The 18651-nt window shown below is 39.6% G+C and overlaps 1 long non-coding RNA gene across 1 annotated transcript; it reads left to right on the top strand.

The window, feature by feature from the left end:
• Nucleotides 1-12107: 12107 nt before the first annotated feature.
• On the top strand, nucleotides 12108-13779 carry LOC115296685. Its single transcript, XR_003911000.1, has 2 exons — nucleotides 12108-12275; nucleotides 13137-13779. It is a non-coding gene; the product is annotated as an uncharacterized LOC115296685 (long non-coding RNA).
• Nucleotides 13780-18651: the final 4872 nt, after the last annotated feature.

Consider the following 18651-nt stretch of genomic DNA (forward strand, 5'->3'; position numbering starts at 1 on the left):
CCCCCCCAACGCCGCCGCCTCTGCCGCCGCCGCCTCTCGCTTCTCCGCCGCCTCCGCCTCCTCCCGCGCCGCGCCCACTGCGCAAGCGCCGCGCGCCTGGGCCCCGCCCCTTCCTCTCCTGGAGTCCCGCCCCTCAGTGGCGTCACAACCTCGTGACGTCCCCCGCGTGACCTCACCGAGGTGGAGCGAGGGGGCGGGGAGTGGGAAAGAGGAAAGGGACAGCCGGGCGGCTGAGGGTGACTCCTGGCCTGACCTTCTTTTATCCCCGCCCCCACGTTCAAGGGGAGGAGCTAAAGCCCGAGGTTTAGGGAGAAGCTCCGGGATCTTGGTCTACGCCAAGTCCACCATTTTGCAGGTGAGGAAATAAGCCCGCGAGGGGAAGAGATCATGGCAAGGTCAGGTACCAAAGTGCACGCAGGACACAGTCCTCTTGGCCAGGGGATTGCCCCTTGTCCTGGAAGGGCTTGTTTGCATAAGTTTTAAGGGCTGCTTTCCCAGATCGAGAAGTGCCGTGAATGCTTGGTTCCCAGACACCCTTGGTGATTTAAAATTTATCAGTGCCGTTTTTGTTATGCAACAGTATTGTCAAGTCTGGGAAATAATGGAGGCCTAAATACAAACATCAATCAAAAGTCCAGACAGCCACACACATAATCTCCCACCCACTCTGTCAAGACCAACCCTCCCAAAACAAAAGTTAAATTACGAGGATTTGGCATGCCTTGTTCTGTCTTTAAAATAGGAAGCAAAATATTGCTGTAAATATGGTACACCTGCCTGGTCAAGGCTCCATTTCAAGATCAAAGAATGCAGCATACGGACTATTTTGTCTACCCCCTTGCATTCCCATTTGCTCAACACCACCACATCCAAAGGGGAAAAGATGAGTAAGAAATGGTCTTCTACCTTCAAGTAGCTCTCTGCTTTACAAATAAGGAAAGTGAGATCCGGAAAGCTTTTGTGTCTTCTCCAAAAATACAGAGCAGCCAAACTAAAATCCAGCTTTCATATTCCTAATGGGTTATGTTTTCCGTAACGGTTTCAGCAGCAGACAGCACTAGAATAAGTGAACAGTAGTGTCTGGGTTGCTAGGTGGTTTTACAAAGGGAAAGCATTCTATCTCTTTCTGTTAGTAAAATAAAATATCTTTAAAAGTCTGGGTCCTGTGTCACACACCTTTAGAATTCCCATTCTGCCAGTTATTGGTAATCATAGTGCCTGCCCAGGTAGGATTGCTGTAGGAAATAAATGAGATTTAAAAAAATATAAAAATACAGTGCCTGTACCATAAAAAAACACTTCAAGAAGTAATAACTGGTACTATGGCCACCAAACATAAGACGACTCTGAAAATAGACAATGATACAAGGTGCCCAGGATACTTCTTTACCTGACTCCACTTCTACTTCATTTCCCTTCCTTGTCCTCTATTACAATATGAAATCTATGCCCTTTCTCTTTTCCTAATAAGGGATCGCACTTCTCCAGTGTTTTTTTTCTTTTTGCTCTCCAACATAAATATATTATGGGAGATAACTTTAACAGCAGACAGTTATAATACTTACAAATTATATGAATTTGTAGTTCTAAACTTTTTTTATAAGAAACTGTTCTTAGGCCTCTAAGACCTATGCAGAACTTAAATCATTGCCAAGGCCTAATTTTTGGGTGATCATAGTGTTGGAATATTTTGCTAATATTGAGGGAAATTCTGTTTCAGAGGTGAACACATATTGTCCCAATCTTGTGGATGGTGGAATGAGGACACAGATTATAAAAATCCCAATATTAGACCTGAAAGAAACCTGAGACTATCTAGCCAACCTCCCCATTTTACAGATGAAGAAACTGAAACCAAGAGAGGGGAACTGATTCACCCAAGATTACACAGCTGGTAAGGGATGTTCAAACTCCCAGTCTAGCACTGTACCCACTATCTCCTACTACAATTCCTTTAATACTTTGAGTTTAATTTGTTTATGTACAAAATAATCAGAAATCGATGTTAACTCTATTAAGTAAAACTAAGTGTCTTACCTTGCAATATCCATGGATTACTGTTGTGTTGACCTAGGATCAAAAAGAAGAAAATGTTATTTTCTTCTAAACCTGACAACTCCATTAGAATGCTGACCCAAGAAAAACTAAAAACTCTTGGCCAAACCTCATGCAGTATTAAAGTCTTGACTCACACATAAACAGCCCCCATAATGCAAAGAGATCCTTGCAAATAAATAAGAGACTCAAGTAGCCCAAAACTTCAGTTTCTGACTGAAGTGATCTCCAAAGAGTGTAAATACTCCCCAAGTGAATTCTGAACATTGCGGGGACATTTTGGGTTCTCACGAGATTGGATGTGGTATCCTGGCCATTATTAATTCCCTGAGGACCAAGGATGATAATCTTCTGCAATTCTTGGGATGGTCACACACAACAGAGAACTGTCCCATCTCTAACCACTGTGCAAAAACACTGACCAAGGTGGCTGGCACATGAGGTATGAAGGAAGTACCAACCCCTCCACCCTCCACTGAATGATTCTTTTGTGGGATGGGATATGAAATGGAAAAAATGAGGTGTTAGCCATTCAGGATACAGAAATGTGAACTTCCACGAGAATCTGAGGGCTTATTAACATGCATGGTTCTGCCATAATGGCTCTGCAGCTTTGTTTTATTTTGTTGGAAAGCAGGCATGGAGAAGGACTGGCTAAGAGACAAAGGGACAATTTGCTGAACACCACCCTAAGGACGAAAAGCTGATTGATGGCAATATTCCAAAAGGACTTCTAGGTATTATCTCAGAACTATGTCAGGAACTTTGCCTGAAGATGCCACTGCCTGGAATATCCTATGACTAGTCAGTTTCTTTCTGAATTTCTGGGGCTGGTGATCTTGTAAGAGAAATTTAACCCCAGCTCCCCAGACTAGGTCAGTTTAAAAATTTCTTTTAGGAGTTAAGCCATTTAATCATTAGAAGTTGAAAGTCTGGGAAAAAAGTGATTCATCTCACCAGGGCAGCCTAGATTGGTTCCAAATCTCTAAGTCCCTAAGATTCAAAATTGCCAAGCCCAACTAGTAATGAGATTATGCCACAACATAACTGATTCAGAGAGCAGAGTCCAAATAGACGCTATGGTACATTATATAATAGCCACTCGTCGTAGAAACCTTTTGGGTATATATCCAAACTTTGATGACTTCCTTTTCTGCCAACCATTAATGATTCTCTAGGTGGCCTCCAACAGCCATCCTACATTGCCCTTTTCTCTAGCCCCCACTTGATTGGACAAAAGGGAGCTGCTCAACCTAGGATCAGCCAATCAGATTCTTTCTCTCTCAGGAATATGGAACTGAACTCAGTTTGTGGAACAGACCTTGTCCATTTACTTGAAAGTGAGTGATAGAAATAGAGAAAAGAGACTATCTTTGTGGGGCACCCATGAAAACTAAATTATGCCCATCAGCAGAAGAGAGAGAAACAAAGATGAGAGACCTGAAGGTTTAGGAGAGAGAAGTTCCTATCATTTTGAGTCCTGGGCTATTCTGCTTCCCTTAGATTCCATTAGAATCTCCAGATTCCATTCAAAATACATGATCTCTTAGATGAAATTTTAAAAAAAAGTTATTTTTAAAAATTAAGAAAATCATGTGAATACAGTATTTGATTTCTAGGTAGGGATAGACATCCTACTCTTAAAAATAATGAAAACTTGGGAGCACCTAGCTGGCTTAGTTGGGAGAGCATATGACTTTTGATCTCAGGGTCATGAGCTCAAGCCCCACGTTGGGTGTAGAGATTACTAAAAAAAATAAATAAACTTCAAACAACTCCAATAGAAAAAAAAAAAAACCGAGGACACAAAAAGGCAGTTCACAAAAGAAGAAATACAAATGGCCAATAAACATATTAAAAGATGTATTATGCCACTCATATTAAAGGAGTGGATTAAAGCAACAATAAGGTAGGGGCACTTGGATGGCTCATTCAGTTAAGCATCTGTCTCTTGGTTTCAGCTCAGGATCTCACAGTCATGATCTCAACAATCTTGGGCTCTGTGCTGGGCTTGGAGCCTGCCTAAGATTCTCTCTCTCCCCTTCTCCCTCTGCCCCTTCCCAACGCTGCATCCTTGTGTGCGCATGCGCTCTCTAGCTCGCGCTCTCTCTCTCTCTCTCTCTCTCTCTCTCAAAAACAATAATAATATATCATTTTTGCCTAATCAGATTGTCAAAGCTTTTATAACATTTGTAATAGCTTTTGTTGGCAAGACTATGGAGAAACAGGTGCTCTCAAACACCACTGCTTCTGGGAATATAAATTGATGTAATTTTTCCTAAAAGTGAGTAGAAGTGAATTCAGATGAATTGATATGAGTAACCTTAATAATGTTCATATATAATAGTCCCAAATCCTAGGTTTATAAAAAAGTTTTTCATTAGAAGTATTATAATACATATAATAGTAAAAAGTTGGAAGTAACTCAAATGTCCACCAAGAGGGAAATTGTTGAAAAAAATATATATGGGCAGGAGTGGATTCATTCTTTTCACCAATATACTTTTACATGAATCTATGACCAAGAAAAGTAAAGAATTAGAAAGAAACCTGAATGAATATTTTAATAATCTTAGAAGAAATTTCCAATCATGATGTCAAAGAAAGTTTTGCCTGTATAAAAATTTAAAACATTGCATCAAAAGTTAAAAAATAAAATTAAAAACTACCATAATCAAAAGACAAAAGAATAATTCAAGAACAATATTTATAATACACAGGACAGAGTACTAATATCATCATTTGATAAATAAACAGGTCTCGGGGCATCTGGGTGGCTCAATCAGTTGGCCGTCCAACTCTTGATTTCAGCACAGGTCATGATCCCAGGGTCCGCGGGATCGAACTCTGTGTGGCCTCAGTCCTGAGCATGGAGCCTGTTTAAGATTCAGTCTCTTTCCCTCTGCCCCTCTCCTCTGCTCATGCTCTCTCTCTTAAAAAAGAAATTAAAGGGGCGCCTGGGTGGTTCAGTTGGTTAAGTGTCTGACATCAGCTCAGGTCATGATCTCATAGTTCATGGGTTCGAGCCCTGCATTGGGCTCTGTGCTGAGAGCTCAGAGCCTGGAGCCTGCTTCAGATTCTGTGTCCCTCTCTTGCTCTGCCCCTCCCGTGCTCATGCTCAGTCTCTCTCTCTCTCTCTCAAGAATAAATAAACATTAAAAAAATAATTAAAAAATAAAGAAATTAAAAAATTAAATAAACAAACAGCTATTAGGATAAATAAGGATAAAATCTAAAGGAAAATTTTGGTAAAGGACATAAATGGGTAATTGACAAGAAGAATTATATAAATGGCCTGTAAATGTATGAAAATATTCTGAATACCATGAATAATCAAGAAATACAAATTAAAACAAAAGTGCAATATCATTTTTATCTGTCAATATGCCAAGATTGATCATAGCCAGTATTCTACAGATGTGAAGAAAAAGACAATTTCATACAATGTTGATAGAATTATAAATTCTTAAAAAACTTTTAGAAGGGCGTTTTGGCAGTGGCTATTAAAGTTTAAATGTGCACCTTGCATCATAGATATCATACAGAAAACTAAAAAAGAAGGCCAAAGATATACAAAGATATATGTAAGATGATCACTACAGAATTTTTGGTAACCCTGAAAAATTGGGAACAATCTGAATGACCAACCATAAGGCTTTTATTAGATTATGCTATATTTCTGCTATAGAAATTACACAACTGTTCAAACAATGAAATAGGCATATATGAACTAACAAGACAAGATGTAGAAGACTGAGGTTTTTTTTTTAAAAAAAGCAAACTATTGAACAGTATATATACTGTCTTTTGTATTTATATAAAAAGTATACTAAGTATATATGTTTATATATGTGCATGGAATATATGCATTGCAAAATATCTGGGGGAATATGTACCGATGGTTAAGGAAGGTGAGTTTATGGTAGGGTTGCCACACAACAACTGGGTAACCAGTTAGACTTGATTCCAGGTAAACATTTTTTAAAAATATTTATTTATTTATTTTGAGAGACAGAGAGAGAGAGAGAGAGGAAGCAGGGAAGGGGCAGTGAGAAAGGGAGAGAGAGAATCCAAAGCAGACTCTGGACTGACAACACAGAGCCGGGTGTGGGGCTCAAACCCACCAACCATGAGATCTGATCTGACCCAAAACAGTCAGATGCTTAACTGACTAAGCCACCCAGGCACCCCCAGGTTTGTATAGTATTTAAAAAATATAAGTGGTCACAAACACTAACTGGGTATTCTGTATTTTTTATTTGCTAAATCTAGCAACCCAATTTATGAAAAATGTTCACTTTTTTTTAACTTTTTAAATGTTTATTTATGTTTGAGAGAGACAGAGTGCCAGCAGGGAAGGGGCAGAGAGGGGAGACACAGGATCCGAAGCAGGCTCCAGGCTCTAAGCTGTCAGCACAGAGCCTGATGTGGGGCTCTGAACTCACAAACCTTCAAGCCATGAGATCATGACCTTAGGCAAAGTCGGCTGCCCAACCAACTGAGCCACCCAGGCGCTCTGGGAAATGTTCACTTTTAATGTTAAATTTCTGTATTAGTTGAGTTTTTACACTAAGCATGTAGTCATTTTATAAAGATAAAAATTTTAAATACCATTTTAAAATTATGTTGGCAGGCTAGAAGTTTATATACCTGTTTTGAAAACACATTTTTGAGGAATGCTTAATGATATAAAAAACATCTCTACATTAGTATCTATTTTTAAAAGTGCATCAAAACCATAGATACAGTATAATCCTGTTTCTTAGACTATAGCTATAACTCATTAAAATAAGCACAGTAAATAATAAAATAAAATAAGTAAACTGAAACAGTAAACAACTGAAAATAAATATATCAAAATATTATAACATTATATCACACAGGAAAATTGCACGGGATTTCTGTTATTCTTTCTACAGTTTTCTGTATTTTCCAAAGTTTTAACAAGTGTGTATTTGAAGAATTTTTAGAATAAAACTTGCCTATACTATGTTAAGCAAAAAAAAATCCAGGACGTAAAATGAGCATATTGTATAAACCTAACTATATAGCAAAAGATTAGAAATATTAACAGAGAATTAATAATAATTTTAATTCTTTTTTTCATTTTTATATTTAAAGAAATAGATAAACTTGATTCTTTTTTTTTTACATTTATTTAATTTTGAGAGAGAGAGAGAGTGCATGAACAGGGGAGGGGTAGAGAGAGAAAGAGACACAGAATCTGAAGCAGGCTCCAGCCTCAGAGCTAGTGGTCAGCACAGAGCCCGATGCTGGGCTCGAACCCAGAAACCGTGAGATCATAACCTGAGCCGAAGCTGGACGCTTAACCGACTGAACCACCCAGGCACCCCTAAACTTGATGCTTTAATTGATAGGCCTATTATCTCTAACATAAAAAGATGCTTATAATATATATATATATATATATTTTAAGTTTTTTATGTTGAGAGAGAGAGAGAGAGCACACAAGCAGGGAAGGGGCATAGAGAGAGGGAGGGAGAGAGCTGTCAGCACAGAGCCCAATGAGGGGCTCCAACCCACGAACCATAAGATCATGACATGAGCCGAAATCAAGAGTCAGCCACCAACTGAGCCACCCCGGTGTCCCTACAATATATTCTTAAATGATAAAAAGCTATGAGAAAACAATAGTATTACCTATGCCAATTTCTAACAGATGCATGAATGAGGGCAGGAGATGTCTGGAAGGATTCACTTCAAGGTGTTAATGATAACAATCTCTGAGTGTGAGGAATAGCGGATATTTTTACATTTTTATCTGGATTTTCAGATTTTTAATAAAACATTAAGAGACACTTCATTTTGAAGAAAAGAAAATCGGGTGACCTGGGAGCTTGACAAACATGAATTCATTTCAGTTCTTGACATTCTCTTCCCCATGTCAGCTGCCTTAAACTTTGTAAAGCTGCAAAACCTAGAAAGCAGCTAACAGTCCAATGAGCTATCCAGTTGAGCAAGGAAATGTCTGCTGACTTATCATCAGCAAGGCTGACTTGGGGGCAGTGGCCCAGAAAGAGAGCCTTCATCCTTGTGCTTTGTGTGACTGTGAACAAATTATTAAGCTTCTCTGTGGACCTCAGTTTATTCATTTCAATATAGGGAATGCTGCAAAAAAAAAAAAAAAAAAAAAAAAGGTCACTGAAGTGAAACAAAAGAATAAGTCAAACAAAAGAAAACATATTGGAATTTAACCTACAGCTGTATAATTGATGTTTGTATAAACATAACTATAAGCCAAACTACCATTCTGTGCTTATTCTCCAGGATTGGAAGCTCAAATGAGGTGGGCATACGTACTTGTAAATGTTAAATATGAAGGTATTACATAACAATGGGGGAGACACAAGGACATGCGTTTCTACAAATAAGTATATAAAGGTAGCTAACAGTACAAAGCAACATGTGTTCAAGTGCCAGATGAGCAGTAGACAGAGTGGGTAGGACTTGGGAGGAGGCAGGAGTGAAGGGCAGGCTGGGATGCCCAAAGAGGCCTCCTAGGAAACCTTATCCAGGCCCTGGATGATTTTCCACAGGGTTTGAGAAACAAGCTAGTGAGGGGACACATTATGACAAAGTCACTTAGATGTCTGTTTATTCTTTTAATTGTTATTTTTAAAATATGTAATAAAATTCACTATCTTAACTATTTTCTTAAATGCTTATTTATTTTGAGGAGAGACAGAGAGAGAGGGAGAGAACACACGGGAGGGGCAGAGAGAGAGGGATAGAAAGAATCCCAAGCAGGCTCCACACTGACACAGGGCTCAATCTCACAAACCATGAGATCTTGACCTGAGCCAAAAATCAAGAGTTAGATGCTCAACCAACTGACCCACTTGGGCACTCCACTATCTTAACTAATTTTAAGTGTACAGTTTGGTAGTGTTAAGCATATTCACATTGTGGTGTAGCCAATCTCTAGAACTTTTCCGTCTTATAAAACTGAAACTCTGTACCCATTAAACAACAACTCCCCTTTCCCTCTCCCCCTGGCTCCTGGCAACGACCTTTCTACCTTCTCTTTCTATGATTTTGACTATTTTATTTTATTTAAAAATTTTTTAATGTTTATTTATTTTTTACAGAGACATCACAAGCAGGGGAGGGGCAGAGAGAGAAGAAGACACAGAATCTGAAGCAAGCTCCAGGTTCTGAGCTTTCAGCACAGAGCCCAACTCAGGGCTTGAACCCACAAACTGTAAAATCATGACCTTAGTGGAAACCAACAGTTGGACACTCAACCGACTGAGCCATCCAGGCACCCTTCTATGCATTTGACTATTTTAGATACTTCATATAAGTGGAATCATACAATATTTATATTTTGGTGATGCACAAAAGCTTTAAATTGGATGTAGACGTAGTCTTGTCTATTTTTGTTATTGTTGCCTGTGTTTTTGGTGTCACACCCAAAAGACCATTGCCAAGTCCAAAGTCATGAAGTTTTTTCCCCGTGTTTTCTTCTAGGTGTTGTATTGTTTGAGTTTTACATTTAGGTCTTTAATCCATTTTGAGTTAATTTTCACATATGTTGTAAGATAAGGATCTAACCTTATTATTTTGTTTGCTTATGGGAGTCTTTAACAGTTACAAGACCCAGTCTCCTTTTAATTTCCCCATATTCTGTTCTGATCAAGAAATATACCTAGAAGTGAATCCAGGTAAAGGAAATAAAATCTAAGGTGTCCTTGAGCAGGCATTTTCTCTGGAAAGTGAATGGGTGAGGTTCGAGAGCAGCCTATCTCTGCTCTCCACGTCTACCCACACCCAACATTTGGGTTTTTTCCAGCTCCTCTACCCTATTTCCCTACTTGAGAGATTAAGAAAAACAGAAGACACCAACCCATTATACTATCTTTTCTTCAGGACAGAGCATCTGATACCCTGGGTTGCTTTTTTTCCTACTGTGGTGAATGGGACAATGCAAAAGACAACCTGGTTGTCTTTATCTCATGCCCCCTTCCCCATCTCTCAACCTAGATACATCCAGAGGTAGTCCATTCTTTTTTTCCTGCCCTCCTCCTCCTTTTTTTTTTTCTTTTGCCCCACCCCCCTCCTCCTCCTCCTCCTTCTTCCCTTCTTCTTCTCCACCTCCCCCTTCTTCTTCCTTCTTTTCTTGGCCCCTTCAGTTTACCAGAGCCAAAACATTGTCTAAATAAATGCCAACTCCTCACCTCTCCCTCATGTAAAAAAAAAAAAAAAAAACCCACACAAACACTTCACAACCCCTTTGGTTTTACTATAATTACACTTTTCACTCTTTATCCAATGAGGTCACAATGTGTAAAGCTTCTTGTCATCTGCATCCACACTAGCAGTAAGAAAGAAAAGGCGAAGGGAGAGAACAAAAATTTTAATGAAACTCTACAATATGTCCACTACTTTAAGTACTTAGGCACATTTAATCCTCCCTGCCAAATGAGATCAATATTATTATTATTTCCCTTTTTCAGATTAAAGAAATAGAGAGTGAGAGTTTAAATAATGGATCCAAGGAGGCATGGATGTTGAGACAGTCAGGAACCCGAGGCTCCAAAAGAAACCTGTGCCCTACTCTTTACTCCAGATTTCTTTCACTTCTAAGGAGTATACCATTTCACCGTGGTCAGCCTGGTTGTGTTTCTATAGAGCTGTCATTACTTCCTCTTACTGTGTTTCTTTGATAATTTCTAGGATACTGTCAAAAAGTATTGGGTAATAAATACTAACATTGATCCTAACATCTTCAATTTATGTAATAACGCTTTATAATTTCTCAACATATCCATCCGTTCTCTCATGTCATTCTCAAGAAAAACAGGTTGTATTAGTTTATTTTTAATAGCTTTATTAATTTGCAGAGACTCATTCATGCTTCTTGCAAATAAAATTAAACAATATAGAAAATTATAAAGAAAATTTAAAAAACCACCCTCCTTACTACCCAGAGATAACCATTATTAATATTTTAGTAAATTTATCTTTCATATAACTTCCCATTTACATAATTTGCCTCAGTGATATCTTACTGTAGCTGCCCCTCTAGCCTGCGCTTTTCATTCATGGTATGTTGAAAACAAGTTTCCACATCAACAAATATACATTTACATCATCATTTGTAATGGCTACAGAGTATTCGTATTTAGGACTGTATTTTACTTGACCAGTCTCCTCCTAATGGATGCTGAGACTACTTCTAATTTTCATTGTGTGAGAGATTGTTAGGCCCCATTTAAAAAGTAAGGAACTGAAACTCTGAGAAGCTATCAGATTCTTTTTTCAAAATCCAGGTCTGGGGCACCTGGGTGGCTCAGTCGATTAAGCGTCTGACTCTTGATTTCAGCTTGGGTCATCATCTCATGGTTAGTGAGTTCATGCCCCTCTTGTGGCTCTGCACTGACAGTGTGGAGCCTGTTTGGGATTTTCCCCACTCCCCCTTTAACCCTGACTTGCTTCCCTTGCTCCCTCTCAAATAAACTTAAAAAAAAAAACAACCCTCTTTATCATGAAAAACTTCCAACATACACTAGAGAGAATGGTGTACTCAACCCCTATGCACCCAAGATCTAACTTAACAATGATCAGCATTTTACCATGCTATTTTCAACTTTTTCCTGCAAGTGTGTGTGTGTGCACGCGCACACACACACATGCGCGGTGTAGTATTTGAAAGCAAGTCCCAGACACCATATGATTCCATCTGTAAGTACTTCTGGATACTCTGTCTTTAATGGACAGGGTTTGTGAAGAAAGAAAGAAAAAACACACAACACTATTAATAGAAATTTGTTAATATTATCCAATACTTATTTCAGATTCAGTTTTCTTAAATCATCTCTAAGGTATTTTTTTCCAATATGCTGGGTATCCAAAGAGCACCACCATACATCGCATTCGGGTATCTGCCTTTCAAAGCTCTTTAAGTCTAAACAGCCCTTCACCCCCACTCTTTAATATACTGGCTAGTGTTTGTAGAAACTAGATTCATAGCAGCTTTGTTTCTAGTATTCAAATAATGTAAACAACCTAAATATGTTTATCAACAGGCTAAACAAATTCTGATATACCTATACAATGGAATACTACTCAGCAATCAAAACAGAACTATTGATCGTACAACATGGATGAATCTTGAAAATACTGTATTGAACAAAAGAGGCCAGACACAAAGGAATACATACTGCATCTCTCACTTCTATGAAGTTCATTGAGCAAAAGTAAGCTATAGCACTGGAAGGTGACCAATGAGACCTAGGGCCGCAGGGAAACTTGAATGGGTGGTAAAGAATTGACTGGGAAGGAACTTTTTGGGTTGGATTAATGTTCTATATCTTAATTATGGTAATGTTTAGATGAGTGTATCCATTTGGCAAAGTCATCAAATGGTACACTGTAAATGGGGAATTTTATTGTATGTAAATTATACCTCAATAAAGTTTTCTCTTTTTTTAATGTTTGTTTATTTTTGAGAGAAAGACAGAGAGACAGAGTGTGAGCAGGGGAGGGCCAGAGAGAGAGGGAGACACAGAATTGGAAACAGGCTCCAGGCTCGGAGCTGTCAGCACAGAGCCCAACACAGGGTTCAAGCTCACAAACTGTGAGCTCCTGACCTGAGCCAAAGTTGGATGCTTAACCGACTGAGCCACCTAGGCACCCCATAAAGTTTTTTTCTTTAAAACTGACCATTGGGGGCACCTGAGTGGCTTAGTCAGTTAAGCATTGGACTTAGGTTTGGGTCATGATCTCACAGTTTGTGGGTTCAAGCCCCTCATCAGGCTCTGTGCTGACAGCTAGCTCAGAGCCTGGAGCCAGTCTTCAGATTCTGTGTCCCTCCTCCCCCCCACCACCTCTCTCTGACCCTCCTCTGCTCATGCTGTCTCTCTCTCTCTCTCAAATAAAAACAGTAAAAAAAAAATTTTTTTTACCTGACCATCTGGTTTTGTTTCCATGCCAGTGTATAGTATGTGGTAAAGATAAACATTTGGCATAAATAATAAATGGCTGTCAGTGAATAAATGACTCTATTTGCCATTTAAAAGAAAGGGATGAAAGATACTTATTTGTTCCTTTCACACCAGCAGGGATTTTCTACTAATCAGGTGAATAAATTGTCTTCATGGACTTGACCCCGAAGGGATGAGGACCTGCTCAGCCGTAGGTGCCTATAGGTGTTGCTACTTTGGGCGGCCAGACAGTAGCCCTAGACAGTAGGGTCCTCAACCACGGCAGGCACCGGTGTAGGAGCGACCTCAGGGGCACAGCCCTCCGCTCACACGAGGGCCACATGCGTGAAGGGCCAGCCAAGCCACCACCCGTGCAAAAGCTGATGAGTTCCATGAGAAACCTTTGCATTAAAAATAAACTTCCAAGGAGAAAAACAAAAGCTGTTTCCTCAAGCTGGGCAAAGGTGAGCAATTCCTGGAAAGTTAACCGCCTCAAATGCTAATTTGAATTTCAAAGGGTAGTAGCTCCGGGGTGAGAGGCTCTCTGGGGCCCTGCCGCAGGGCCGCCTCCCTCAGTCCGTCTCCTGCCCACTCGCAGGAGCTGAGACCACTTTACAGACTATCTCAGTTTTACAGAAAAGAGGAAATGAGGTGAATTTCGTGTGCTCAAGTGGTTAGGAATGTCGGAGGTGCTTCCTTGGAAAAGAGCAAAATACAACAAAACTGAAAGCCCCAAAGAAGAATCTCTATAAATAAATGTTTGTGACTGATCATGGCAGCCAAAGCAAAATGTTTGTTTTCTCTGCAAAAGCATGATGTGTGTGTGTGGGTGTGGGTGTGAGACAGAGAGAGAGAGAGAGAGAGAGAGAGAGAGAGAGAGAGAGATTGAGAAAGTTGAAAATTTCGTGTTTTACTAGACCTCACATGACCAAAAGGCAATAAAGTTCATAACCAACGAACTCTGAACCTTCCCCTGTGTGTATTCTTTTACTTTTTAAATGATGATGATGATGATGATGATGATGATGATGATTTTAGTGAGAGAGAAAGCATGAGCCCAGGAGGGGCAGGGAGGGCGGGGACAGAGGATCTGAAGAGGGCAACACGCTGACAGTAGTGAGCCTGCTGTGGGGCCTGAACACATGAGATAGTGACCTGAGCCCAAGTTGGAGTGGCAGAGAGAGAGGGAGACACAGAATCTGAAGCAGGCTCCAGGCTCTGAGCTGTCAGCACAGAGTGTGACACGGGGCTCAAACTCACAAACAGCGAGATCATAACCTGAGCCGAAGTTGGACACTTAACGGACTGAGCCACCCAGGCACCCCTCCCCTGTGTGTATTCTTAAGCCAGTGATTCTCTGTATATAATTTCCTGCACTACTTGCATCAAAGTCACTCGGAGGGGAGGGAGACTGTTTTGAAAAATGTCCATTCCTGGGTCCCAGGAACCTAGAATCTGAGTCAGTGTGGCTGGGAAGGAGCCCAGGAATCACCAGGTGATTCTTAGGTACACTAAAATGTGAATATCATTACTTTAAACAGTTTATTGTTGGAGCCCCTGGGTGGCTCAGTTGGTTAAGCCTCTGACTTCGGCTCAGGTCAGATCTCATGTTCGTGGGTTCGAGCCCCGCATCAGGCTCTGTGCTGACAGCTGGCTCAGAGCCTGGAACCTGCTTCTGGTTCTTTGTCTCCTTCTCTCTCTGCTCCTCCCCCTCTCATGCTCTGTCTCTCTCTATATCAAAAATAAAATATTTGACTGCCATTGGGCTTTCTTAAAAAAAAAACCAGTTAATTGTTCATTGATAGTTTGCTCAGTAATTCAATCTGATTATAGGTTCAAAAATTGAACTGTATTTTCACTGGTATATTTGAATTACATCTGTCACAAGAAAAGCAACTACGAATCAGTGAAGAAACAAACCCCCCAAAATGCTGGATAGTTGGGAATGTAAATCCACCGCAATATTCCAGATTGGTTGCAATATGTACCAAAATCCTTCCAAAGGCTTTGACCCAGATTTTCCACTCCTAATCAGGTATCTTATGAAAATAATCTAGTAAGTGAGCCGAGAAACATGTACAAGAATGTTTATTTTGCCACTGTTCATAATAGTGAAATATTAGAAACCAACTAAATGTCCAACAATAGATTGGCTTTAAAAGTTATGATAGCATCATATAATAAATCTAGATTAATATTTATTGACATGGAAACATGTTTACAATACCTTATTTTCAAGAGAAAAAGATTACAAAAATTTCATTTTTGTACAAAATTAAAAACAAAAATTTGGCAGATGAGAAACAAAATGTTAAGAGTAACTACATTTTTCTTCTATGTAACTTTTCTAAATTGTTTTCAAATAAGTTTTGTTTTTTTATTTTTAATTTTTTAAATGTTTAATTTTGAGAGCGAGGGAGACAGAGCATGAACAGGGGAGGGGCAGAGAGAGAGGGAGACACAGACTCCAAGCAGGCTTCAGGCTCTGAGCTGTCAGCACAGAGCCCGATGTGGGGCTTGAATTCACAAACCGCGAGATCATGACCCGAGCTGAAATCGGTTGCCCAACTGACTGAGCCACCCAGGTTCTCCTATTTTATTTTATTTCATTTTATTTTATAGAGAGACCAGGAGCTGGGGAGAGAGGCAGAGAGAGGGAGAGAGAGAATCTTAACCAAGTTTCATACTCAGCATGGAGCCTGATGCAAGGCTTGATCCCATAACCTTGGGATCACCACCAAAGCCAAAATCAAGAATTGGATGTGCAACCAACTGAGCTACCCAGGTGTTCCAAAATAAGATACATTATTTTAGTCAGCAAAAAGCAATAAGGCTGTACTCATTTGGGGGGGTCAGGGGGGTAGAAAGTAGAAAGGGTGAGAGACAGTATATGTGTGCATGGGGGAGGGGCAGAAGGAGAGAGAATCTTTTTTTCTTTTTTAGTTATTTATTTTGAGAATGAGAGAGAAAACAGGGGAAGGAGCAGAGAAGAGAGAGAGAATTTCAAGCAGGCTCTGTACCATCATTGCAGAGCCAGACTTGGGGCTTGATCTCATGAAGCTCAAGATTATCACCTAAGGCAAAACCAAGAGTTACATGCTTAACCAAGGCGCGGCTAGAGAGAGAATTGTAAGCAGGCTCCACACCCAGTGCAGAGCCTGGCACAGGGCTCAATCTTACAACTTGGGCCCTGTCTCACGACCACAAGATCAAGACCTGAGTGAAAATCATGAGTCCAATGCTTAACTGACAGAGCCTCCCAGGCATCCATAGGCTATATTCATTTCAAGTAAAAGGTAATAGACCACTGAATATGAGAAGATTGGGTTAAAGTCCCAGATCTACCTCTTTGAACTTCACTTTTCTTTTCTCTGAAATGGAGATGGTAACACCTGAACTGTCCACCTCAGAGGGTAGTTATGAGATAAAACATGGAAATGTTTGTAAACTATGTTTTATAAAGTTAGTGTGTTGTATTGATTTTCACATCAGAGATCCAAATTCATTCAATACCTAAATATAATACACAAATACCTGTCATTAAAGCATAATGCTAGACTTTTTAAAAAAACATTTTTTCTTCCTCTTATGGAAATTTTTAAACATATAAAAAAGCAAGCCCAGGAAAACTGGACAGCAGTATGCAGAAGAATGAAACTGGACCACTTTCTTATGCCATACAAAACATAAACTCAAAATGGATGAAGGACCTAAACGTAAGACAGGAAACCATCAAAATCCTAGTAAAAAAACAGACAACAACTTCTTTGATCTCAGCCACAGCAACTTACTACTAGACATGTCTCTGGAGGCAAGGGAAACAAGCAAAAGTGAACTATTGGGACCTCATCAAGATAAAAGTCTTCTGCACGGGGCACCTGGGTGGCTCAGTCGGTTAAGCATCCGGCTTCGGCTCAGGTCAGATCTCATGGTTCGTGGGTTCGAGCCCCGTGTCGGGCTCTGTGCTGACAGCTAGCTCAGAGCCTGGAGCCTGTTTCAGATTCTGTATCTCCCTCTCTCTCTGACCCTCCCCTGCTCGCACTGTCTCTCTCTGTCTCTCAAAAAATAAATAAAAAGCATTAAAAAAAATTTTTTTTAAAGTCTTCTGCACAACGAAGGAAACAATCAATAAAATCAAAAGGCAACCAATGGAATGGGAAAAGATATTTGCAAATGACATAATGGATAAAGGGTCAGTATCCAAATCTATAAAGAACTTGTCAAGCTGAACACCCCAAAAAACAAATAATCCAGTGAAGAAATGGGCAAAAGACATGGATAGACATTTTTCCAAAGAAGACATCCAGATGGTTAACAGACACATGAAAAAATACTCATCATCATTTATCATCAGGGAAATACAAATCAAAACCACAATGTAATACCACCTCACACCTGTCAAAATGGCTGAAATTAACAACTCAGAACACAACAGTTGTTGGCAAGGATGCAAAGAAAGGGGAACACTTTTCCACTGCAGGTGGGAATGGAAATTGGTATAAGCCAGTCTAGAAAACAGTATGGATCTTCCTCAAAAAATTAAAAATAGAACTACCCTATGACTCAGCAATTGCAGTACTAGATATTTATCCAAAAGATACAAAAATGCTGATTCAAAGGGGTGCATGCACCCCAATGTGAACTGCAGCACTATCAACAATAGCCAAATTATGGAAAGAGCCCAAATATCCATTGACTGACAAATAGATAAAGAAGATGTGATGTATATATAATATACACAATGGAATATTACTCATCAATCAAAAACAATGAAATCTTGCCATTTGCAACAAAGTGGATGGAACTGGAGTGTATTATGTTAAATAAGTCAGTCAGAGAAAGATAAATATCATATGATTTCAGTCCTGTGTGGAATTTAAGAAATGAAACAGATGAACATACAGGAAGAGAAGGAAAAATAAGATAAAAAGAAAGAGGGATGCAAACTATTAGAGACTCTTAAATACAGAGAACAAACTGAGGAATGATAGAGGGGTTCTAGGTGGGGGATAGGCTAAATGGGTGATGGACATTAAGAAGGGCACTTGTTAGGATGAGCCCTGGGTATTAAATGTAAGTGATGAATCACTGAAATCGTTATTATACTATATGTTAGCTAACTTGGATTCATATAACTTAAAACTTAAAAATAAAAAGGAGCACCTTGTGGCTCAGTCGGTTAAGCTTCTGATGCTTGACTTTGGCTCAGGTCATAATGTCATTCATGAGTTTGAGCCCCACCTTGGGTTCTGCACTGACAGCGCAGAGCCTGCTTGGGATTCTGTGTCCCTCTCTTTCTGCTCCTCCCCCACTTGCGCTCTCTCTCTCTCTCTCTCTCTCTCAAATAAATTTAAAAAACTTTAAAATATAAATAAATACATAAATAAAATTTTAAACATTTAAAAAGTAGACACAATAATATAATTAACTGCCATGTGTGCTTCACCTGGTTTCAATATTATCAACTTAGGAATATCTTGTTTTAGTTATATCCACCAGCCACTCCCCCTTCTCCCATATTAATAAAACGTCAGGCTCTAAACCGACATTGAATGTCTGTAACTTTCAGGTACAGAAAAGAATATTTCAGTTCTTAGTTCCTCATCTAAAAAGATAGAAGTGTACACTTTAAAAGGGTGAATTTTCTGGT

This window comes from Suricata suricatta, chromosome 7 (genome assembly GCF_006229205.1).
Source record: "Suricata suricatta isolate VVHF042 chromosome 7, meerkat_22Aug2017_6uvM2_HiC, whole genome shotgun sequence".
Taxonomy (NCBI): Eukaryota; Metazoa; Chordata; class Mammalia; order Carnivora; family Herpestidae; genus Suricata; species Suricata suricatta.